The following is a 26,966-nucleotide window of genomic DNA, read 5'->3' as shown; positions in this document are numbered from 1 at the left end:
TCACCATTAGTGATGAGCGGGAGGTGCCATATTCGATTTTGCGATATTTCACGAATATTCGATTATATTCGTTGAAATCGAATATTCGTAATTATTTCATTTATTGCAAATAATATGCGATTTAAATAATCGTGTATTGTGATTTTTAACTTAAGGCTAGTACTTTCCTATTGGTTTGATATCTAGAATCAGCGAAGTTGACGAATAGGTAGCTAAAATGAAGATGGAGAATACTTTGTTATCTTCGTTTTGTGGAATATGACGAATACATGAGCATGGAAGTCGGCAGAAGCGACTTCCAACGGGCACTGCCGGAGCAACCTAGGAAGCCAGGAATCCTAAGGACAGGTAAGAACAACTTTAGGGAAGTAGGAAAGAAAAAATATTAGAATTAAAAAATAAAAAATAAAATAAAAATTTGATTTCGCGAATATATAGAACTATGTTCTAAATAGTCGCAAAATCTCGAAGTTACGATGTTTGAGAAAAAAAATTGCAATTCGAATATTCGCGCTCAACACTACTCGCCATCACCACCTCCTCAGGCAGAGAGTTCCATAGTCTCAGGCAGAGAGTTCCATAGTCCATTTAAAGGGTAAACTCCAGGCAAAATGGATACACTGGACTGGAAGAGATTTACTAATCCTGTAGATGCAGTAAACTTACTCTGTCTCGATCTGCATCAGATTTAGCACAGGGGATCAGTCTGGATGATACATTTGGTGCAGAACTAGACAATTTTGGTTGGCTTACTTTGAGACAGAACTTTACACCAGAATTGTGATGCTTTTTGGGAGAAACACAGGGCTCAACGATGCCCTGCACATGGGTCCCTATCTGTCGGCAGCTTCAGATACTACTAAGGGCAATGACATTTGCACATTTTTTTTTTATTACTAAAGCTTGGTCGGTCCTTAATCAGGAAAATACAGTATAACAAACACTTGACCTGACAAGTCTCAGTGTGCAACTTTGTTCCAGTAACATTTCAGTGTTATCCAACATTTGATAGCAATCAGCATCGGGAGTATCGGACCAGTGATTTCTTCTGCACCTAGCTCTCAATGAGTTCTATTCAGTGAAATGGTTATGCCGCTTACTCTTTTGGATCCAGTGATCACATGATCACCGGGTGTCTCGGGCATAGCAAAGCTGCCGGATCTTACCAGACCCTGATTAGCTTTGCCTGTGTACAATGCCCCCACAGGTGGCTTTTGTACTCTGTAACTGGGGCTCTTTTGGATGCCCCAATTACAGTGGAAAAGTGCAAAGTGTTTTACAGACCTCTTAGGGGACATATTATGCGGCAAAAATATATAAAAAAATAAGTAAAAGATATATCATAAAATACAAATAAAAGAAAAAAATGCCCACACCAACTGAAGCTGTTGTTGTTTTCTTGCTATTTTCCCCAAATAAAACTGAAAAAAAGCCACATAAAAGTGTCACATAAAAAACATTGCAAAAATCATTTTGATATTCCAAGAAATAAAAAAGTTAGGGCTGTTAAACAACCATGTGCACTAATTCACAAAAAAAGTGTCTGGTCATTAAGGCCTTTTCAGGCCCAGTCATTAAAGGGTTAATAAAACCACATTGTAATAACCGTTCTATAAGCACACATTACTGCACTTTTGTCCAATCAGCTGTTACAGTGAAAAGTTGCCCTGTGATCATCCATGCCTGAAAATGAAATTTTTTTGAATATTGAGTGCAGGGGGCTGAGACACTTCTAATTTCATTACATATTTTGTAACGTGAATGAAACCCGATACTTGTCATAGTTTTCCCTTGATCATTTGTAGAACTTTCCACGCTCAGTCTCTGTTCGCGCTACAGTGATCACACAAAGACTGTGTTACTCCACACAGTCCCACTTCATGCTCACCACACTTGCTAGTGTCAGGCATCAAACACTTCTGACATGCTGCCCTGGTCTCAAAGGCTAGCTTTTAAAATTTGGCTTGTGGGAGAAAAGTTATTGGAATTCTATTGATGCAGACATGCCCTTTTTTGAAGACTCTGTCCTATTCCCGAGTAGGCCCCACCGCTTTTGTGATGCGTCACGTCCCCTCAGAGCATGGGTTAGTTGCAGGACTTCATCTAATGCAGCATCATAGTACCACAAACAGTTACAGCTCATGAAGGCTTGCTTTCTGGGGAAATTCAGCCCTCCATGCACTGAATGGGAGATTTTCCAACTCTTCCAGGAGCTCAGGAGGTTTTCTCTTTTTCAGGGAGCCTTCAGGACATTTCAGGAGAATTGGCATGTATACCATATCTCTTGGTAACTTTTCTCTGTCACAAGGGATATTTTCCTCCATGCATCTCTACAATTATGTCCTACAGCAAGCTTATTTCAGGACACATCTACTTCATTTAAGGTTTCCATTTTTGCTCTTGCTTGGGTGGAGAGACAGTCAAGCAGCACACCAGGTCCCCTGACTCTCAGAGGCTACTGATTATTGTTCCTTTTCATTCATCTTCCTCACTTACACTGACATAGACCATGAGGCAGTGTCCATACCAGTAGCCAGTCTATCTTCATCCTATTTAGGACTTAACCAATAGGCCATGTCCCAGGTCTACAAGTCAACCAGTGTCTTTACAATTTTTTCTCACCAGTCTGCTGAAGGGATCTTCTCTAATCTCACCAATAACCAGACTACAGCCTGGCCTAGTTACATTTGCATGCCCTCAGTAAAAAAAAGTTCTGGCACATGGTTTATCTGCACACTTTGTAAATACTGCCAAATCCTCTCTATTTATGGGTTTCCCTTAGCCTTCTGCCATTATTGTGGTGGCACATCACATCAGTGTCACCATGCTCTGACCACAGCTGACACCTAGTGTTGAGCGCGAATATTTGCAAATTTTTTTCTCGAATATCGTAACTTCGAGATTTCGCGAATATTTCGAATATAGTTCTATATATTCGTGAAATCGAATATTAGTTTTTTTTTTTCATCTGAAAATATGATTTCTCTCTGCTTCTTGCTTGTGGGTCAACAAGCCATTGGCCCACAAGCAACTTAAGCAGGGGGGAATCATGTTTTCATATGGAAAATAAAATGACCAATATTCAAAAAAAACAAATACATAGCAATATAGTGAATATATTCGTTATTTAGAATTTTGGCATTATTTTTTTCCTATCTGTACAGTTGTTCACATACTCCTCCCCGACAAGCGTCCCCGTCACCATGGGAACGCCTGTGGGTTAGAAAATACCATCGGATCTGAGTTTTCCCTGAGATCGTGAAAGCTCAGATCCGATGGTATATTCTAACGCACAGGCGTTCCCATGGTTATGGGGACGCTTGTCGGGGAGCAGTATGCCAAAGTGGAATAACAGTACACATAAATTACAGTCTATATGTGTTTTTTACGAATATTCGTAATATCGCTCTAACTTCATCTTTAGAATATTCGTATTCTAATATTACGAAAATTCTTAAAAAATCTTAAAATACGCATATAGATTGCAATTTAGCTAATATAGTGCTATAGTAATTTTTTTAATAGTGTATATATTTTCCAAAACTAAAGTTCAGAAGAGGCAAAAAAAATTTGACAAAAAAAAAAGATTATAGCACTATATTAGCTAAATTACAGTCTATATGTGTATTTTACGAATATTCGTAATATTGCTCTAACTTCGTCTTTTAGAATATTCGTAATATTCGTAATATTCTAAAAGACGAAGTTAGAGCAATATTATGAATATTCGCAAAATACACATATTAGCCTAGCCATAGTCAATGTCATAGGAACGTTGCCTTATACTGTCAAAAGAAAAATCGCAATACACAAATAATTAAATTGTATATTATTTGCGATGAATAGAAAAATGCTGAATATTCGATTTAGACGAATATAAGACGAATATTCAATCAAATATTCGCGAAGTATCGCAAAATCGAATATGGCACCTCCAGCTCATCACTACTGACACCAAACCTTAGCTGAGTTTAGCCAGTTCACCATAACACCCACCCTGACCATGCCATAGAAGACTCCCATTGCTTTGTGCTGCCATAGCTTCACACACAGTAGTACCCCAGCACACTGTGGCTTGTTGTTACGATGTCCTGTAAAACAGAAAAACATATTTATACAGTACACAGCATACATACATGAATGTGCCTGGTACATATAAATGGTATCTGATCAGTTTCTCAGCAATATATACGTACTTCAGTTAAATGAACAGGCAACTGAAAAATGGATGCAGCAGTCTATCATCTGCAAATCAAGGGATTTAGTTAACCCATTTTACTAGTTGGGGGACTACTGTGGGGAGTCCTTACAGTAAGAGCAGTGAGCATATAGAATGCTCTGACATACAATATGTGATGGATGAACAAGTTAAAGAGGGGCCTTGATGCCTTACTTAAAAAATACAAAATACAACAGTAAAAAAGTTATGGGTACTAGATTTCTGAAGGTGGACTCTAAGGACTCACTCTAAGCCATATTTGTAGTTGAGAATTAAAGGGGTTATCCAATCCTATAAAATGTCCCCCCATATGCTGCCACCCCCCCACTTACCTGGGTCCCCACTCCCTGCGCCGCTCCTGGTTCCCGCAGCGCTGCTGCTTCTCCCCATGCACAATCCTAGAGAAGCTTAAACCCGTCCCTGCCTTCAATTGGCCGCCCCCCTGCCCCTGACAACAGTTGTTTTCATCCACGCACAAGGAGAAGCAGCAGCGGCAGTGTGTGGACCAGGAGCGTCGCTAAGGAGCGGGGACCGAGGTGAGTATATTCAGTGTGGGGTGCCCGACATATTGGCGGGCTTTTTATAGGATTGGATAACCTCTTTAATTTCTTCCCCTAATATGTAGCTATTGGCATTTGCCTCATAGGGTTTTTGCCATCTTTTAGGTAACTTTATAGATAGAGATGAGTGCAGTTTACAAAAATCTGAGTCAGCTGCTTCGCCAAATTTTACAAAGAAATTCATTTTGCCTCAAATTACCATGTCATGAAGCACATTTTTTGGTAAGTAGCGGGCGCAATGATGGGCAATAGCAAATGTGCCACCCCGTCATTCAACCCCTCAGATGCTGCGTTATTCGCTGATCGTGGCATCCAAGATAAAAAATAAGGGGTTTGAGGAGTTAATCGGTAAAAAAAAATTACTCACCTTATCCATTTGAGCACGAACAGGCCACCGCGGCCATCTTGATAGAAGATCTTGCACAGTGTGTGATGACATCATGCTGGCCGGCAGGGTGACGTCATAGATCACCAAATATGAGATTTTGCGGCCATCCTTGTGCTTCGTTACCATGAAGCACGAGCGAATCAAATTTTTCCTAAAATTAAGATTGAAGTCCCCTTCGATTCACTCAATACTAAATAAAAGTTTGAACTGGGTGGACCTGTGTCCTTGTATTTGTTAGTGACTTCCTACTCTGGTCTTCATTGAATGGCTTTGAACAAAGTTGTGAAACATAAAGACATAAATCCAGCATGACTCACAGACATTGTGGCGTTACAGTTAAAGGACTTGCTGATTATATCTTTCTTTTTCATTCATGGTTTGTTGTAGCTCAGGTGTCTGTTTGGTTTATGCCTTTCGCAATAATAGTTGTAATGTTCCATAGCATTAGGAATGGGCAGTTGCTTGACAAGTGGACCTGAAAGTATTGGCCTCCTAAGGTTGCCTAAGATAACGATTCTTTGCACGTAGAATAGAACAATATAAACATTTGGTACTTTTGACCTTAGCTGTAAAGATACTATCTATAGTTTTTTTTTTAGTATTTGGTTATGCTGCGTCTCGCCCTAGAAACACTAGTGCAGCTTACTCATTTGGCAAAGTGATTCATCATTTACTACAAAGCAAACATATAGCTGTCAACCTATTGAAAGCTCTAGTGGAAGTGTAAAAAAATTATTGTATGCTTTTAGAACAATAAGACTGTATACAATAAAATTAGGTATGTTATTAAGGTCATATCAGGATATTAAGCCAAAAATAAGTTATGTACATGTTTTAGTATAGCGTGGTACAGTGTCGGACTGAAGTTTCTTGGGCCCACCTTCTGTGTATACAGGACATCACAGCCATTCTTAAATATTTTGTTATCATTGCATCTGCAGGATTTATCAACAGTTAAAGGCTAGGTACACCTTCGGGAGCATTTTTTTACTTATTGCATTGTACTCATTTTTAGCTAAAAATCTTTTTTTCAATTGGTCTTTATTAAAAATATGGAGTCCTTTTTTCTGTACAGAGCTGAGATGCTCTAGTGGCAGCGTCTGGATTTTCTGTCTTTTCTGTCAGTTAGTGAGCTGATGGGCTCCTTATCTCTGCTCTCTGACATTATAAACACTCATTAAAGCTCAATCCTTATCTTACTGATAAGAATGCGGCTTAAATAAGTGTTTATGACCTCTTAGTAGTTTAGAAATAAGAGTTATTAGTTGACCAGCACATAAAACTGAAACTACTAGTCACACAGTTAGAAAAACAGTTAACCCTTTGTGAAATAATGGGTCAATATTTTTAATAGAGGCCAATTGAAAATATGATTTTTTAGGCAAAAATGAGTAAGCTGCATAGCAGAGGATCCCCTGGTAATCTGGTGGGCCAGTCCATGGTATATGTAAAAAATGTAGGGATATGGGGGATTTGAAATTGTCAACAGACACAGACTATCACTACAGTTTGTATTTTGGAGGTTACTGGGTACAAAAATTACATTGGATCTATAGGTAATTACGTGTTATTGTAATGTGCAAAACTACCGTATGGCAAAACATAGGAATGACTAATATTTACGTGATCTAAGTGATATAATATCCGTTGGTCTTGTGATAAAATGACTGTATTTCTCGATAACTAGGGGTTGTGTGCTTTATTTATATCGGTGACCTATCTTCAGGATCAATATCAGATCAGCAGGTGTTTGAAGAGAAGAGTTTGTGTAATGCCTGTAGGTAGGGACAGACACGGACAGTAATCACTAACCTATAACTCAGCCCCCTTTCCCTAGCTACTTGCAGTGCAAGCCCTAGGTAGCAAGGCCGCAACTAGTCGACAGTCCCTATGCTACTAAGGTCTAGAGACAAACAAACACCTAGAGACACAAGACACAAAGAAAGAGTCGTATGTAAATGGGTCAGAACCAGGAGGACAACATAGTACAAGAACGAGAGACATAGAATTATCAAAAGAGGAGCCGAGGTCAGGACCAGATTGGATGCACAGTACAAATCACGAGAGACAGAAAAAATGCTCAGAAATCCCCTTTAAGGTTTTGCTAGGCAACAACTGGCGGTGTGGCACAAAGATGGTGGCATTTGGCATAAAAACACTGTAAGCCTTTATTATTTTAATGAGTTTGCAGGCTAACAGACCCTCACTGCCTGTCATGTATATTTTCTTAACAATAATACAGAGAATCTAATTTTGAATCGTCAGAAAGGTCCCTCTCTCACAAGGAACAATGCTAGATCTTATGGGAAGTCCAGGCAGTGGGGTGTGGTGTTAGAAACAAATGTTAGCAAATACAGATATGGACAACATTGTTGGTACTCTTCCATTACAGAAAGAAAAACCCACAATGGTCACTAAAATAACTTGAAAATGACAAAGGTAACAATAAATAAAAATGTACTGAAAATCAGCTAATGAAAGTCAGACATTTCTTTTGAATTGTGGTTCAACAGAATGATAATAAAAAATAAGGAAATCGGCCTAGAGAAAAATGATGGTACCCCTAGAAAAGATTGAAAATAATTTGACCATAGGGACATGTTAAACTACGGTGTGTCCTGTAATTAGCATCCGAGAGCATCACAGGTGTCTTCAAGCTTGTAACCAGTCGGCCTGCTTGAAGGGTGAAAAGTAGTCACTGTGCTGTTTGGTATTATGCTGCCTACCACACTCAACATAGACCAAGGAAAGCTAAGGAGGGAGTTATCTCAAGAGTTTAGAAAGAAAATCATAGACAAAGGCTATAAGACCATCTCCAAACAGCTTGATTTTTCTGTTGCCACAACTTCACATATTATTCAGAAGTTTGCAGTCTACGGGACTATAGCCAACCTCCCTGGATGTGGCGGAAAAAGGAAAAATGATGACAAATTGAAGAGACAGAGGAGGAAGCCACTGTTGAGAGCAAATCATAAAATGCAACATTGAACTTTGCAAAAATGCATATTGACAAGCCCCAAAGCTTCTGGGAGAATGTCTTTTGGACAGATGAGACAAAACTGGAGCTGTTTGGCAAGTCACATCAGCTCTATGTTCACAGCCGCAAAAATGACGTATACAAAGAAAAGAACATTGTACCTATTGTGAAACATGGAGGAGACTTGGTTAAATGGGAATTCAGATTACCATAAATATAACTTACTGTGCGTTTTAGACTAATTCATCATCAATAATTACCTAATATAATGTAAATTTCACATATTTACTGTTCAGTAGTTATAAAAGTAGTTTTCTTCCTCTGCTAACCACTGTGTTTCCTCATAAATTACCATGGCATCGACCTGTAATTCTGAGCCTTTGTTAGGTCGAGCATGCTCAGTGTGCTGCTATCAATTCTCTAGCTAAATGTATTTTGAAACAAAGAGAGTGTTAGTGTGCTGCTGAGGGGGCGTGACTGCATAGTATATCAGGCAGCCAATCAATAAACATCAACACTCACCGCAGGAAAGCTAGGGATTGTGGGGATTGTAGTTTTTGAAGTCTCAAGTCATGGGTCATCCAACTGGAAAATGACCCAAAACACAGATCAAAAAAAAAATCCAAGACAGGACTCATGCACACGACCGTTGTGTGCATCCGTGGCCGTTGTGCCGTTTTCCGTTTTTTTCGCGGACCCATTGACTTTTAATGGGTCCGTGGAAAAATCGGAAAATGCACCGTTTTGCAGCCGCATCCGTGATCCGCGTTTCCTGTCCGTCAAAAAAATAGAACCTATCCTATTTTTTTGACGGACAACGGTTCACGGACCCATTCAAGTCAATGGGTCCGTGAAAAAAAAAGGATGCACACAAGATTGGCATCCGCGTCCGTGGCCGTAGGCTATTTTTACACAGACGGATCCGAAGATCCGTCTGCATAAAAGCTTTTTCAGAGCTGAGTTTTCACTTCGTGAAAACTCAGATCCGACAGTATAGTCTAACACAGAGGCGTTCCCATGGTGATGGGAACGCTTCAGGTTAGAATATACTAAAAGAACTGTGTACATGACTGCCCCCTGCTGCCTGGCAGGTGCTGCCAGGCAGCAGGGGGCAGACCCCCCTCCCCCCCTGTATTTAACACATTGGTGGCCAGTGCGGCCGGCCCCCCCTCACTCCCCTGTAGTTAACTCATTGGTGGTCAGTGCGGCCGGCCCCCCCTCCCTCCCCTGTAGTTAACTCATTGGTGGCCAGTGGGCCCCCCCTCCCTCCCCCTCCTAATTAAAATCTCCCCCCTATCATTGGTGGCAGCAGACAGTACCGATCGGAGTCCCAGTTTAATCGCTGGGGCTCCGATCGGTAACCATGGCAACCAGGACGCTACTGCAGTCCCGGTTGCCATGGTTACTTAGCAATTTGTAGAAGCATTATACTTACCTGCGCTGTCTGTGACCGGCCGGGCGCTCCTCCTACTGGTAAGTGACAGATCATTAAGCAATGCGCCGCACAGACCTGTCACTTACCAGTAGGAGGAGCGCCGGCAGGACACAGACATCGCAGCTCGCAGGTAAGTATAATGCTTCTACAAATTGCTAAGTAACCATGGCAACCGGGACTTCAGTAGCGTCCTGGTTGCCATGGTTACCGATCGGAGGCCCAGGGATTAAACTGGGACTCCGATCTGTACTCTCCGCTGCCACCAATGATAGGGGGGGAGATTTTAATTAGGAGGGGGAGGGAGGGGGGCCCACTGGCCACCAATGAGTTAACTATAGGGGAGGGAGGGGGCGCCAGCCGCACTGGCCACCAATGAGTTAACTACAGGGGAGGGAGGGGGGTCCGGCCACACTGGCCACCAATGAGTTAACTACAGGGGAGGGAGGGGGGGGCCGGCTGCACTGGCCACCAATGAGTTAACTACAGGGGAGGGAGGGGGGCCCGCCGCACTGGCCACCAATGAGTTAACTACAGGGAAGGGAGGGGGGGCGGCCGCACTGGCCACCAATGAGTTAACTACAGGGGAGGGAGGGGGCAGTCATGTACACAGTTCTTTTAGTATATTCTAACCTGAAGCGTCCCCATCACCATGGGAACGCCTCTGTGTTAGAATATACTGTCGAATCTGAGTTTCACGATCTAACTCAAATCCGACAGTATATTCTAACATAGAGGTGTTCCCATGGTGATGGGGACGCTTCAAGTTAAAATATACCATCGGATTGGAGAAAACTCCGATCCGATGGTATAAAAGGGACTCCTGACTTTACATTGAAAATCAATGGGGACGGATCCGTTTGCAATTGCACCATATTGTGTCAACGTCAAACGGATCCGTCCCCATTGACTTGCATTGTAATTCAGGACGGATCCGTTTGGCTCCGCATGGCCAGGCGGACACCAAAATGACTTTTTTTTCATCTCCGTGGATCCTCCAAAAATCAAGGAAGACCCACGGACGAAAAAACGGTCACGGATCACGGACCTACGGACCCCGTTTTTGCGGACCTTAAAAAAACGGTCGTGTGCATGAGGCCAAAGGGTAAGAGCAAAGCTTTTTCTATTGGGCCTTCTGTGAGCCCTAATCTAAGTCCTATTGAACATCTGTTAAAGGAGCTGAAACGTGCAGTCTGGAGAAGACATCCTTCAAACCTGAGACAGCTGGAGCAGTTTGCTCACAAGCAGTGGGTCAAAATACCTGTGGACAGGTGCAGATGTCTCATTGAGAGGTACAGAAATTGCTTGATTACAGTGATTGCCTCAAAAGGTTGTGCAACAAAATATTAAGTTAAGGGTACCATCATTTTTGTCTAGGCCATTCTCATTAGTTTTTTTTTTTTTATTATTCGGTTGAACCACAATTCCAAAGCATGATCTGATTTACATTAGTTGATTTTCAGTAAAAAAAAATATTTTATCTGTTGTTACTTTTGACAGTTTCGCATTATTTCAATGACCATTGTGAGTTTTTCTTTTAATGGAATAGTACCAACAATTTTGTCCATGTATGTACTGTATATTGAATATTTCCAGATGCTGCCCTAGACACTGCATCTCATCTTCTTAGAGTTAAAGGGCTTTTCCAGACTCTTAATATTGATAAACCATCAATATCAAGTTAGTGGCAGGCTGGACATATCCCCACAGAGCAGCTGACCCCTGAAGCCTCTGGCCCTTGAACTAGCACTTTGAATGGACCAGGAATCATAGCTAGTGGCCGTACCAGGTTACTGCAACTCAGCTCCCATTCACTTCAATAAGCTGCAGTAACCATGTAGCTGTGCTTCCTGTTCTATCCAAGAACTAGTTCTAATGCTCTACAAACTATTCAGCCTACTGCAATAAACGTCTGATGTAGGACATATTGACCGAAAACATTCACATAGTTGTATCAGCACCACCCCTGTCCATGAGTTGTGTCTGGTTTTGCCACTCGGCTCCATTGGAGTCAATGGGGCAGAGCTGCAATACTGAATACAACCTGTGGGCAGAGCTGCTGCTGTTTTTGAAAGAAAGCAGCCATGGTTTTCTAATCCTGCACAGCCCCTTTAAGCATTTCCCAGCTCTGTTGTACATCCACCAGAGGAGAACCAGCATGTTAAACGGTTTGCATTCCCGGAATTGATTCCAGCCCTCTTTGCTACTTTTTTCCCCGTCACACAAGTCTATTGTTATGGAACCCTTCTTGCTGATTATTTTTACATCTATGGATGCTACATATAGCCCCATTGTTACCGCCACTCTGTGATGTTAAGTCCCTCAGTAATCTGCTTTTATAAATGTGTTAATGTGCTATTTATAAAGAATTGGAAACACTGATTGAATGTCCTATTGCTTCATACAAATCTGTTTCACTTGTGAATGAATAAAAGAGGTCTACTTATGAAGACCACACTAAGAAGGATACAAAAGAACACCAGCGAGACAACAGCTTTAAGCCTTTCAGATTTCTTCTCTCTAGATGCTGGCCTTGTTCAGTTCAAATAAACTCCCAACGCATTTCTATAATCAGCAATTGATCTCCAGCATTTACATCCACACGTATGGAATAATGTTCTATAATTAACTGGTGATATTCTTGTTTCCTACAGGTTGCAATCAGCTTCCGTGTGAGCAGAATGTATGGAACCGATCAGTTTTACAAATTTACAAGGTGGTATCTATAAAATGCTGAGCTTCTTCAGCGTTGCTCCCTAATATTGAAATCGGGGTGGCCTGCTGCTACGACTAGGGGGTTTAATCCCTCTGTCAGCTATATACAGCTGTAAATGCAATGGACCCTTAGGCCACTACACTCCAAGATTTTTACAGTATGATTGAGGACTGGAGGATTGGTTCTTTGTTCTACAGGGATGGATACTTAGAGCAAATGAGACAAAACAATAGTTTTGTATTATTTCTGCTAACTTTTACAGCTCCCTAACAAGGAGGTGCTTTATGTGGTAGGAGCACTTAAATGAGTAGAAGACACTAATGCACCTTCAAAATGCTTACCAATTGTCAAAGTTGGCAAGATTACTTCATGCACTGCAAGCAATATTTAGACTTCTATAAAAACTGGTAGGAAGATAAATGCAAACAGTTTTTTTGAGGTGTCAGGCATTGGAAATGCTACGACAGAATGAAAGATTGGCTACAATATTGTTTAATAAGTGTGAAGGGGTCTATTCATGGCCAGTTCTTAAAACAGACCATTAATGTATGACTGGTTGGGGTCTGACCCCTGGTACTGCAGCTCAGCCCATTCAAGTAAACATAGCTGATTGGGACTGAGCTTATCAGACCTAATCCATAGCTGACATCAGTCATGACCCAAATCTAGCAACTATGTTGGTAAGTAATGCTTGAGAAGTGACATGTTACATCTTAAGAAGCAGATTTGATTATGGATTTCATAGAAGTCAAAGGGGAAGCAGAGAAACTTCAACCAAATATTCTTTTAATATTCTTGCAAAAACGAATCTAAAACCTCCACCAAGTAACAAATCTGCCTCTAGTAATCTGCTACTGATCTACTACTCGTTTTTCTGCCATTGACTTTGTCATGTATACTTAGTTAGGTTTTCTAGTGTCTAGTTTACCAGTAAAGGTGCTATATCCTGTCTGACTACCTGTGTGCCGAACTCCTGCCTAACTACTCGCTCTGACTTCATGCCAGCTGCCTTGACCTGTATTCAGACCACACATATTGCCTGACTCTTTGGTGCTGTGCATCAGTCTCTCTGACCCTGTGCATCCGCCAACAACCATACTGTGACTATCTCACAAACTAGTGGACTGGTGGCTCCCCCGCAGCGATTAGGGGTGGTGGGTTAAAGGGTGACAAGGTCAAGGCAGCTGGCGTGAAGTCAGAGCCAGTAGTTAGGCAGGAGTTCAGCACATAGTACATAAAGCCTGACTGGTAAACAGTACATAAAGGGGAACTCCACCTAACTTCATATTCTGCTGTCATATAGATATTTCACAAGAGAACAGCTCAAACTAGTTAGTCAAACCAGTTGGTTGGATAATGTAGAGAGAGAATCTGAATCGCACCTCCTCATTCCTATACTAATGACTACTGTACTGCAGTAGTCTGCAAAGGGTTAAATAATTCCTACCCCCATCTCAGTTGAAGTTCCTGAGAAGCCGTGAACAGGTGATCCCTTTGCACCAGTTCACATGCGGCGCTGGACGGTGGCCGCCGCTGCTTCTGTGCCGTGCTGGTGGAGTGATGGGATCCGAGGCCTAGGTGGCTCTGCCTCACGGTGGGGCCGCATTGTGGCTGCTGGATCCCGTTGCCTGCTGGTGCGGTGTGGAGGCGCGGTGGTCGCCGCACGGCACTGCGCTATGGATAGAGTAGGTTCCCACTTAAAGGGGTTGTCCAGGTTCAGAGCTGAACCTGGACATCCCTCCATTTTCACCCCGGCAGCCCCCCTGACATGAGCATCGGAGCAGTTCATGCTCCGATGCTCTCCTTTGCCCTGCGCTAAATCGCGCAGGGCAAAGGCATTTTTCTGAGTTCCGGTGACGTACCGGGGCTCTCTATGGGGCTGACAGGAACCCCGGTGACGTCACCGGCACTGATGGGCGGGATTTGGCTCTGCCCTAGCCAGTAAAACGGCTAGGGCAGAGCTAAAGCCCGCCCCTCAGAGCCGGTGACGTCACCGAACACACTGCTGGGCGGAAGTTACCGCCCGGCAGTGTGTTATTGTAAACACAAGAGCCTGTGCCCTGCGCGATCTAGCGCAGGGCACGGGAGTGCATCGGAGCATGAGATGCTCCGATGCCAGGCTCAGGAGTGCTGCCGGGGTGAAAATAAGGGTATGTCCGGGTTCAGCTCTGAACCCGGACAACCCCTTTAACAAGAGGCAACCTTGTCGCGGTAAGTGGGCCTATGCTCTTTGATCAAACTGTATACTAATGCCTCTTTTAGGGCACAGCAAATGTTTGATACTAGTGCTGTATAGCCATGTTTTATCAATAGAAATGCTGCAAAATACGTACAGTAGTCATCAGTATAGGAATGAGGAGGTGCGATTCAGATTCTCTCTCTACATAATACAAACCAGTTGGTTGGTCCAATGGTTCCACACCTACTATTGCAACACTAATCCACCAAATTAAAACCTTGAAAGCCCCTTTGATTGGAAAGGAATTGTTCTTTATTCGATATAACAAATTCAAGATAATATACACCCAATAACAAAACAAAAAAAAACAACACACGCCCAGATCGAAACGTTGATTTGCTGTAAAAGTCGGCATGCAGGTATGTTTCAGGCAGATATGTAAATGATTACAGGTGTGGTCTGATTAGACACTGGGTCTTGCCACAACAGGGTGCAAAAATGCTTTCCTCACTGACCTATTAAAAGTCAATTTTTTGGGTAGTGTACCTTTTGGTAAGAGATTGTTGACTGCTAGACATGCCTCTACGGCACACTTGAAGACATTTTGCCCAGTTGACAGACTTTGAGAGGGGGCGTATTATTGGAGAGAAGAAGGATGGCCATTCGGACACAGCTGTTAGGAGGTGTTGGAAGCATTGGTTAAGTGACTGGTCACTAGATTTATCGCCAGTCATTTATGGGACTAGGTCAGACACCAGCTTCGGCAGTTGACCAGTGTACAGGATCTACAGGCCCAGCTTTAACATCTATGGGCAAAGGTGCCCCAGGATACCACACATAACCTGTATACCTCCATGCCTAACTGTATCTCATCGTGTATCCAGGCTAGAGGTGGCCCAACAGGGCACTAGAACCTTCTTTTGGTTGTACAGTTTTCTCCTAAAAAAGTAACCTCTATCTCTAATATTGTAATCATCAACATATATCATTATTACATTCACACATAGAAAGTTTATTGGTCAATTAGTGTAGTTGGTTCATTACCTTCTCTACAATTGAAGGGGGCCATACACAGCAGGCACCTGGGGACTAGAAGTCTACAGAACGCTGAATGCAATCAATGGGAGAATATAACCTCATTGATTTCAGGGGGTGCTTGGCCATACTTTGTTATCACTGTTTGTATTTCCCCTCAGTTAATAGATGATGCAATGTCAACCCTTAATGATCACGGTGGACTATTGCCAAGTCATACAGGTGCATAGTATGTCTATGTGTCTTGTGCAGTGACGTCTATAGCTTTCTTACCCTAATCAGAACATCTTAATGGCATGTATATATAGGTACTATTTCCCACATACCTGTCTGCAATAAGTTTCACGTTCACAGAAGTCATAAAACATTGATCTTCAGAAACAAAAAGCACTTGCATGTTTAGAATCGCTGACTCTACAGCGTGATTACCGAGCCATTGTATAAAATCCAGCAACAGGTAATTCTGTCTGCTGAGGTCAATGCGTTCCTAATATATAACCAGTCATCATGAAATTGTAATAAAATAATTGAGTAAATTTGTGCAGATTACTGCCCGGAAGAGTTGTAATATTCACTGATAAGCTTAGAGATTTCTCTTTCTCAGAAACTACTACTGCCAATGCAGCATTTATAGCAATAATGGGAGACCTGTTTTATTTTAAGGAAGACCATGTTACAGTGTAAATGGTGACTTCACCCAATTGATATTCTACAAGTGTTCTTTAGAGATGAATGTATTTCTTGAAATTTATTTCAGGTCCAATTTGAATTGGTTGGTAGTGTTGGTTCAGGTATGAATAAATTTGACCCACTCTGAGCTCTCCTATGACTGTATCCAACCCATTTCAATGCCAAGACAGCATTAGGTGTGCTAAAGTGACAGCAACCTACCCTGAAAAAGGAACTCCACTGATAAACAGGCTTGCCCCAAGCAAAAGTATAATGGACAGTGGGTGTGGTGGACCTACTGTGCCAACTAACCAGTTTAACTTCACTGGTATTCACCCTTTAACCCCTATACAGGGATCTGGATTTCACCAGAGGGAACCAACAAGACCTCTACCTTTTAGAGTAGTCCTGGTGTAGGTGGTTGCTGACCCATGGAGGTCAGAGACATTAGTGCAAGGCAAACAGCATAGTCTGAACACAGTCCAAAGTCAGGGCAGGCTGAGTACATGCGTATTCCAAATTACAATTTCAAGGTAGAGTATGTGCATAGTCCAGGGCACAGTTCCAAGGTTGAGGCAGACAGCAAGGAGCAGAATGCGTACCAGTGCAAATAATGCCTCCTTAAAATGTCTGCCACTACAAAAAATGCCCCCTCTTAGTGCCCCCAGTAGAGCCAATGTCCCCAAAATGCCACTAGTAGATGTCCCCCCCCAGTAGAGGCCCAACAGTATGTTGCTAAAAAAAAACTATAAACTCTAATACTTATCTCCATGGGGCTGACAGCGATGTGGTGCAGGCCTCTTTTGGTCTGTGTCCCAAGCTGTACGCTGCCCAGCTCATTCGGTGCGATGATGGTTACGTCATCGACATGTCTGTGTCAGCCTCTGGTAGGCTACAGGCACCAGGCATGATATCATTCCTATTCCCCACCTAAGCATCTAACTGTCCTGAAGAAAGCGATACATAATTGACGGTATGCCACTTGCAAGGGGGCCCTGTGGTTCCCCTTGGCCTAGGGGTCCTCTCGCAATTGTGAACTCTGCGACCCGTATAGCTATGCCCCTACCTTTAGTGACACAATGCGCCATGTAGGCTACAAGCACAGTAGCCCTCCTGCTTGGCATTTTTTTTTATCAATTTCATTCCAAATTATAACGTTATTCCACTATTTAGACAATGCTATCATATAGAGCCCATATAATAGCACCATATGGTGCCCAAATAACATACAGTTTGCAAATAATACATCCACATAATAAGGTAATTCAATTCCCAAATACTTTAACCATAATTACTAAATAATATTGGATATTTTTAGTTTGCTCATGGAGTTTCTTTCCTTGAAGGTCTTCGGCAACTGACCTATTTGCTACTCCCTAAAACCAACAATATCCTTTGATTTTATTTTTTTATTTAAGTATAAGCAAACAAATAAGGCATGTGAATGTTGCCACCCACCACTCAGGCAAGTCTATACTGATGTAGATTTGTGGGTAAATATGATATCCTACAACAATGTATGGTAATGACAATTAGGGGGTTACTTCCTCAGGCTGATCCCCAGTATTTCGTAACCATCTTTCATAAGATCTAGTCATTTTGGTGTATCTTAGTAGATTTAACAAGTATAACATGGCATAGGGAACCCAGAGGTCTCTCAACCTTTTTTTCACATCCAAGAATAGGGATCTTCTCTTATGAATATCCGCTGAGAAGTCTGGAAAGATCGACACTCTGCTGCCATCTGTGGTGATTTCTTTTATCTTTTGGGCTTTCTGAAGTATAACATCCTGGTATTCAGAGTAGAAGAATTTGACCAAGTCAGGACTAGGTGGAGGTACAGGTGGTAATGGTTTAGTGCAGTGTTCCCCAACTCCAGTCCCGGTCAGGATTTAGGAGTATCCCACAGAATGAATACCTGTGGTAAATCCTGATGGATGGACACTAATGATATCACCTGCTCAATACTAAGGAAATCCTGAAAACATGACTGGTAGGTGGGCCCTGAGGACCGGAGTTGAGGACCACTGGTTTAGTGGGTACACTTTGTGCACTTTCCACCTCAAATAATGGGGTAAGTATCTCAGACCAACAAATATTTCAACTATGACTTGAAGTAATCAGACGGGTTTGTCCCCTCTATTTTCTGGGGTACCCCCCACCATACTGTGTGTCTCACGTTGTACTGGAGTACAATGACCTTCTAGCTCACTAATGGAGATGGCCTTGCGGTTCGCCCGGCGGTCGTTCGCGGTGAACTTTGCGTGTTCGCGATTCGCCGAACATGCGAACATATGGAGAAATTCGCGCCCGCCATATTCTTTTACATTATGAAGAACTTTGACCCATGACACATCCATCAGGTGGTACAGGACAGCCAATTGAGACATTTCAGCACATGGACACACCCCCTACCTTATAAATAAACCTGATCTGGCTGCCATTTTACATTCAGTGTTTTGCCAGTGTAGGGAGAGTTTGCTGTGTGGAGCAGGGACAGGCTGTTAGGGACACCAAACACTAGCTAATAGGGCCACAAAACACATTTTTGGGACTAGTATAGGTGTGCTATCGATAGGTGTGATACACAGAGGGGTGCGATATACTTATAATATACTTTTATAATGAGTCAAAAACACATAGATCTATATAGTGATCACCTGAAAGTCAGGGGCCTAGGGGCTAGGGGCTTACTAGGGCCATTTTTATATTGGGTAAGGTTCCGGACGGGGTCGCTCTTATCAGGGCGGATGGTCTGTGGTTAGGCTATCAGGGCCAGAATAGCACCCCCCTGTAGGGCGATATCAGGGACAGTTCTTTGCCCACCCTGTCCTTCAATACCACATCATCATCTAGCCCAGGGATAGATGTTTTTTGCTTTCCCTCCGGGATTCATCGATGTGCACTGGAACCCTCCGGATTGTGGTAGGACATATGGTGTCTGATTTGGTGCCGGGGAGCACCTGATTTAGTGCCGCCGAGCACTTGTTATTGCCTACCACATCTATGCTTTTTGCTTTCCCTCCGGGATTCATCGATGTGCACTGGAACCCTCCGGATTGTGGTAGGATATATGGTTTCTGATTTGGTGCCGGGGAGCACCTGATTTAGTGCCGCCGAGCACTTGTTATTGCCTACCACATCTATGCTTTTTGCTTTCCCTCCGGGATTCATCGATGTGCACTGGAACCCTCCGGATTGTGGTAGGATATATGGTTTCTGATTTGGTGCCGGGGAGCACCTGATTTAGTGCCGCCGAGCACTTGTTATTGCCTACCACATGCTAGTGCCTACCACATGCTATTGCCTTTTTTGCTTAACTTTAATAATTTTATTTATTTTCATTTTGAGGGATATCTTTTCCATTCACACGTCCGCAAAATGGGTCCGCATCCGTTCTGCAATTTTGCAGAACGGGTGTAGACCCATTCATTTTTAATGGGGCTGGAATGTGCTGTCCGCATTTGCGGATACGCACTTCCGCACCTGTGCTTAAAAAAATAGAACATGTCCTATTCTTGTCCGCAATTGCAGACAAGATTAGGGATTTTCTATTATAGTGCCAGCGATGTGCGGTCCACAAATTGTGGAATGCACATTGCCGGTGTCCGTGTTTTGCAGATTCGCAAAACACTTACGGACGTGTGAATGGACCCTCATAGTAAAATTATTAAAGGTTACATTTTATCGTTATGTATACTCTAATGGATTGCCTTTCTTGTACAATGTTATAATATACTTTCTATGTTAGAAAGTAAATTATACTGCATTTGTATTGTGCGGCAGTTGTGTGCGGTTCTGCTGCGATACTGCAGGTATATAGAGGGACAAGTGTTATTGGAACAAATAATTTTTACTGGTGTGATATACCAGTCGCCCCCCAAAAAAACTGATTGAAGCGGGGTGTTATATACCAATATACTTTCTTTATAGTGCATTTGGGTACTGTATAGTGCATTTGCGCATGCGCGTAATTTCTATTGCCGATATTTCGCATAAAAAAAAAATTATGAATGGAGATCGCAAATTCGAATAATTCTTCTGGTATGTCACTGTCCATGTTGTGGGACTATTTGTGCACTTCTAGCTATTATTTCTTGGCTGCAAATATGAGCTGAAGGTTTTTCAGGTTCTCCTGCCATTAAAATGAATGGGACCCGCCGTGAACTTGCGGTTCGTGAACATTTGATCGCGTTTGCGAACTGTCCTGGCAGATGTTTGTCCATCACTACCCACTTATTCTTCGCGCATCTGCAGTGGTCCATACTGAGACTTTTTGTGTGTCATAGTGTAAAAAAGCAATTTCCTCCTGTATTAAAGTGGCACCACAGTTGCTGCACAAGATACTGAATACTTCTGAGTTGTTTAGTAGTCAAAGCCTTTGGATAGTTACCCAGAATCTGGATAAATATAGAAGTCTGAGCAGGAGTTAACAACACACAGCTGTTTACATCATTGGCCAGGCCATGCCCCGCACCACAATCTTTAGTTGTTTGGAGCACTAGCTACTTGGAAATCACTTATGCTATTTGATACTGAACCATCCCGGAAGTTCTGATTTAGCAATAAAACATCTAATTGTCTTATGTCCCTGTACCACCTCTTTGGAGCTTTCTGCCACAGGCTCTCCGTGGTTCATCAGTGGTCAGTGCTCTTATTAAAATGATTGTATTAAACTTCTTGCATTGTATTTGTCATTTTTATTATTTTTTTTTAATGTAGGCCTAGGGTACCATGCCTGAAGCACTTTGGCAGTGTGTGCTTTTTTGCCAGCAGTTGAACACCAAGTTCTGAGATGAAACTCAGTTTGTGCCAGATTCTCATTGCCCCGTCTAGCCATTTCTCTAATTTCTGCAGGGTTCTGATATGAATCAGTGATTAGTGGTTGGAAAAAAGGCCTTATGACTTCTAGACATGCAATTGCTTAAGTAGGTTATGACAGCAATAAAGCAGGATGATGTTATTTACCCATGATTGGTTCACATTCCTTCTGTACATTGCCACACCTGGATTGCGAGGATTGTGTAACAAGCATTATTTATACAGTACTTCCAAAGGAAATGATTAGGTAAAGGTGTGTCTGCTGGAGAATGAACTGTCTGCGTATCATTGTCTATTGGTACATGAAATAATTCTATTGACATGGTTTTATCACCTGATAAGATTGTGAGACGGGTATATTTTTAAACCACAGTCATATGAGATCAAGTTACTACGAGGCTTTCGAAGTTGCTGATTCATTGAATGCCTGCAATATGATCACGAGGAACCAATATGAATGAGCTCCGCCATGTTGGAACATTGGTTTTGCAATATTTGCAGAGGGCATGTAAGTACCTCGGACAATAATGGAACACGGATGACTGTGTCTTGCTAAATAGTGTCTAATTCTGGCAGACTTTCAGATTGTTGTTCAATAGGACAAATATCCACTACATATTGTCCTGAAGTCCATATCAGGAATTCTCAAGCGTACTGAAATCGAAGCCCGAAGTCCATCACAAAATGTCTCACTGTCACCTAAGGGTGTATATACCATAGATGCAGATCATGGGGCTATAGGGTCCTCAAGGTCAGGGTTCCTTATGCAGTTTTGGAAGCCGAAATCAGGAATAGATCATAGAAGGAGAGAAAGTATAAAGGACTTGTATTCTTTTTTAATTCATTCCTGGTTTTTGTTTCCAAAATGGCATCAGGAAACCTGACCACGTGGTCGTACCGTTAGAGATAGAGGTCACAGCCCTAGTTGGCACCATACCCATTGCTTTTGGATAGAAAGAACTTTTGTGTGATACCTCTTTCTAGAGAAAATGCATTATAATTAGGGATGAGCAGACCCGTGGATGTTCAGGTTCGCCGGGTTCGGCCGAACTTCGGGGCCCGAACTCGAACCCGAACACCATTGAAGTAAATGGGTACCCGAACTTTGGTGCACTAAAATGGCTGTAAAATAGTCATAGTAAGGGCTAGAGGGCTGCAAAAGAAAGCAAATTAGGGGTAAGAGCAGGACAATTGCCCTGCAAACAAATGTGGATGGGGAAATGACAAAATAACAGGTCAAAGTGGAGTAGGAGGTTAAGGAGGCAGTAGATGTGGTGGTGTAGGTAAGTCTACTTTCACACTCGCGTTTTGGCTTTCTGTTTGTGAGATCCGTTTAGGGCTCTCACAAGCGGTCCAAAACGGATCAGTTTGCATTCTAATGCATTCTGAATGGAATAGGATCCGCTCAGAGTGCATCAGTTTGCATTAGTCTGCATCAGTTTGCATCAGTTCAGTCTCCATTCCGCTTTGGAGATGGACACTCCGTCTGCTGAAACGGAGCCAATCCGTCCTGGCACACAATGTAAGTCAATGGGGACTGATCCATTTTCACTGACACAATCTGGCACAATAGAAAACGGATCCGTCCTCCATTGACTTTCAATGGTGTACAAGACGGATTCATCTTGGCTATGTTAAAGATAATACAAACGGATCGGTTCTGAACGGACTCAGACAGTTATATTATCTGAACGGATCCGTCCATGACGGATCCTCACAAAACGCGAGTGTGAAAGTAGCCTTAAAGCGATGGTGGAGAAGGAGGAGATAGCCAAGACTGTTTTTTTTCTTTTCTTTCTTTCTTTTTTATAAATTTGGGAAGGCCCCAAAACATTGGGAAATGGAAAAGAGAACGCAAAGAGAAAGCGTGCTGGAGTATACAATGGCTGGGCTCGGCCGGTATGCTTTTCCATTCAGCACAAGGTACGGACAAGTCCTGTGGGATCCATGCCTGGTTCACTTTAATGAACGTGAGCTTGTCCACCTTGGCTGTGGACAGGCGGCTGCACTTGTCTGTGATGACGCCCCCTGCCATGCTAAACACACGTTCAGACAATACACTGGCCGCAGGGCAGGCCAGCACCTCCAAGGCGTAAAGGGCAAGCTCAGGCCATGTGCCCAATTTGGAGACCCAGAAGTTGAAGGGGGCAGACCCATCAGTCAGTACGTGTAGGCGTGTTCACACATACTGTTCCACCATGTTGCTGAAATGCTGCCTCCTGCTAAGACGTTCTCCGTATCAGCTGATGGTGCAGGTTGTTGTGGCGTGCTGACAAAGCTTTTCCACATTTCCGCCATGCTAACCCTGCTTTCTGAGGTGTTGGCGGTGCCCCAGCTATGTTGGCAACCTCTTCCTCCTCTTCTTCCTTCTCCTTGTGCTTCCACTGAGCCCCTGGTGTCAGGTGGGAATGCCATCAGCAGCGTGTCTACCAGAGTGCGCTTGTAATCGCGCATCTTCCGATCATGCTCCAGGGACGGAATTAAAGATGGCACGTTGTCCTTGTAGTGGGGATCCAGCAGGGTGGCCACCCAGTAATCAACACTGGTTAGAATGTGGGCAACTCAGCGGTCGTTGCAGCATGTAGTCACTCATGTGTGCCAGGCTGCCCAGAGGCAACGACAAGCTGTCCTCTTTGGGAGGTGTATCGTCTGTGTCCTCTGTATCCCACCAGCCACGCTCCAGTGATGCCTATGAGCTTCCATGGGACAGTGTGGAGATGCTTGGTGACGGTGGTGGAGGTGGTGGTGTTGCTGCCACATCCTCTGTTTGCAGGGTGGCAGGTGCCACTGTGACTCCAGAGGGGGAGGAAGAGGCCGAGACTGCAGCAGATGAGGGAGCAGGAAGAGTCTGAGATCTTTTGTGGTTTTTGAGGTGTTTACTCCACTGCAGCTCTTGCTTTGCATTTAGATGCCTGGTCATGCAGGTGGTGCTCAGGTTTAGAACATTTATGCCTCGCTTCATGCTCCGCTTGCACAGCGTGCAAACCACTCGCCCACTCTTGTCGTCAGCACATTGTCTGAAGAACTACCATGCCAGCGAACTTCTTGGAGCTAGCTTTGTGTGCTCAGTCCCTGGGTGCAGTGGGCAGTAGCAGGCGTACTGGCTAGGGGACGGCCACTCTGCTTTTGCACCCTGCTCCCTCTTTTTCAGTGTGGCTGGCACTGTGTGACCACCACCTTTTCCTTTGAACTGCACACATCACTCGCATGACCTTGATTCCATATGGGGTCTAGGACCTCATCATCCTCCACATCATCTTCCACCCACTTCACTGCAGAAAGCCGCAGCAGTTGGCACCTGTGTTTCGTCATCATCAGAGACGTGCTGCATTGGTCCTCCCATGTCCACATCCTGAAACATAGGTTGTTGGGCATCAGTGCACTCAATCTCTTCCACCTCTGGGGCAGGGCTAAGGTGGATGGCCCACGGAAACCCTGCCAGCAGAGTCTTCAAAAAGCATAAGAGACTGCTGCATGACTTGGGGCTCAGACTGCTTGCCTGATTTGCAAGGGGATGAGGTGAAAGACAGATGCCCATGGGCTGCAGGTGCCAACTCTGCGTTTCAGCAGGGGCACAGGTGGGAGACAATGTGAAGGAACTGGAGGCACTGTCAGCCACCCAATCTACTACCACCTCTACTTGTTCTGGCCTCACCATTCATCCACCGGTATTCAGGCCTACAAAATAACGCTGAACGTTCTGTGCACTATGTGCACCCGAGGAAGGTGTTTAATTTGGGTGTGTAGCTGGCACAGATCGACCATGTTCTCTACCGGCAACAGGAGGTCCACCAACACCAGCAGCACCACGACCAGGGCCACGTCCCTTATTTGATGCTCTCCTCATTCTTTGAGGTCACCCACTGAACTAACAGACAGATTAACTACATTCATTTTCCTGTCACGTATGCAGTGCAGGTGTACCTCACACCAAAAATGGGAATATGTCACCCACCGATCTAACAGACGGATTAACTATATTCATTTCCCTGTCACGGATGCAGTGCAGGTGTACCTCACACCAAAAATGGGTATATGTCACACACCGAACTAACAGACGGATTAACTATATTCATTCCCCTGTCATTTTACCCTGCCCTTAGTATTAAGGTGTAGCGGCATGACGCAGTAGCGTTGACGTGCCGCGTTCTCTCCCGCCTCTCCTCCTCCTGCCTCTATCTCCTCCCTTGTCTCCTCGCGCCTCTAGCTCTATGCTCCGGATGACTCTCCCTCCGCTATTAAGCTTCCGTGATAATTTGAGGTATCGCGCGGGCCGAGGGTACCATCGTGTGAAGACTCGAAGATTTGGAGTCAGCTTCTCCCGCCATACCAGTCCCTGAGGTGCAAGAGGTGTCCCTGTGTCTGAGGTGCATGAGGTGTCCTGACATCCAAGTTTCCACCGGGCCGTAGCTGGTTCAATGGCCCGCATCTGGTCTGCAGCTCCTCCTCCAAATTCCATCTCTGGACCTTCGTGAACACCACGGGCGAACCCCTACATCGCCTCTCTTGCCGGCCCAGACACGCTACCAGAGGAGGCCCCTTTCATCCCGGGTAGAGGTTATTTGGGGCTGAAGATTTGTGAGTACAGTGGTCTGAAGGTTTCCCTTGCAAGCTGGTATTCACATGACTGGGGGCGCCCCGTTTATGTTCCATGTTTATTGTGACATACGGTGACATATAGTGCCTTTTACCATCTAAAGTTTGGCACTTCTGTTCTGCTCCTTCTGCTACTCTGAGGAGAACATTGGGGTATTGAAGCCATTTTGAGACGAGTCTGTATCTCATTAGAACCTAGTACCCCTTTATTTATATAATAATCTAAGGAGTGGATTTTGGGGGTTTCTGGTGATATAACGCCTCCTCCCTTTGTGGTGCTAATATTTACCTTGTATGGAAACTAAGATACTGAGAATTTTGGAACTGCTTACTGTTCATAAGATCATCTTAGGGGTTGGCTCTTCTCCTCCCAGTGAACTGTCGGCTGGGTCGAAGGACATCAGATCTTCTGGGTCTAATATCTATTATTTTTAGTTCACATACTAGCTTATCGGTCTATATTCCTGCCCCTTGAATGAAGGTCTGTTTTCATTTGGTCCCATTCTTCTATATTTAGATCTGATTTCCAGTCTGGGACTCTTGTTTTTGGGAATGGGAAATTTTCCTTTCTGGTAGTTTGGTAGTTTGTGGTAGTTTACCTTAGTTGACCTATATCATGATATTTAGTCCTTTGGTATATTATCTGTTCCATGCATAATAGGGTTGGTCTCTCTTTTGGTCCTTTGGTATATTATCTGTTCCATGCATAATGGGGTTGGTCTCTCTTTAACGGTCATTACATGTACACTGAGGAAACGTTGTTTCAAAAAATAAAAAAATAAAAAAAATATATACTCAATAGATTTTTGGATGCCTCCAAATAATCATAATAGGAAATCAATCGGTCCGGCCTCTTCTAATGGGGCAGAGTTGAGTAGCCCATTCACTAAGACGGACACGTTTTTAAAATCCCCCCAGCCTAAGACGAGATAGTAGGGGGTTTATATGGTTGTATCTCCTTGCGGACCAAGTAAGGATGGGGTGGTGGAGGGGGGATCAGTGGTGTATTGTCTCGAGGGCTATGGAAACAGATAACCCCCAGGGAATGTCTCCACGAGGTAGTGCCTTAGTGTATCTTGTTTCGGGAGAATGACTCAAAGAATCCTGGTTTGGAATGTTAGGGGCTTAACAGATAGAACTAAAATAATAATCGTTTCTGATTTAATTAATATTCATCTCCCTGCGATAGTAGGATTAATAGAAACGCACTTAACGTCAGAGAAACTGGCATGCATGAAAAAAAAAGGCCACAGTATGAGTATTATTCCTGTTTATCACCTTTTTCTCGTGGGGTGAGTGTTTACATACACAGAAGGGTGGAGTATGAGCCTATTGAACAAAAAATTTATAGGGAAGGAAGGTTTGTCTTTCTCC

Source organism: Bufo gargarizans, chromosome 2 (genome assembly GCF_014858855.1).
Source record: "Bufo gargarizans isolate SCDJY-AF-19 chromosome 2, ASM1485885v1, whole genome shotgun sequence".
Classification (NCBI taxonomy): domain Eukaryota; kingdom Metazoa; phylum Chordata; class Amphibia; order Anura; family Bufonidae; genus Bufo; species Bufo gargarizans.
Note: the sequence above shows the minus strand (reverse complement) of the source record.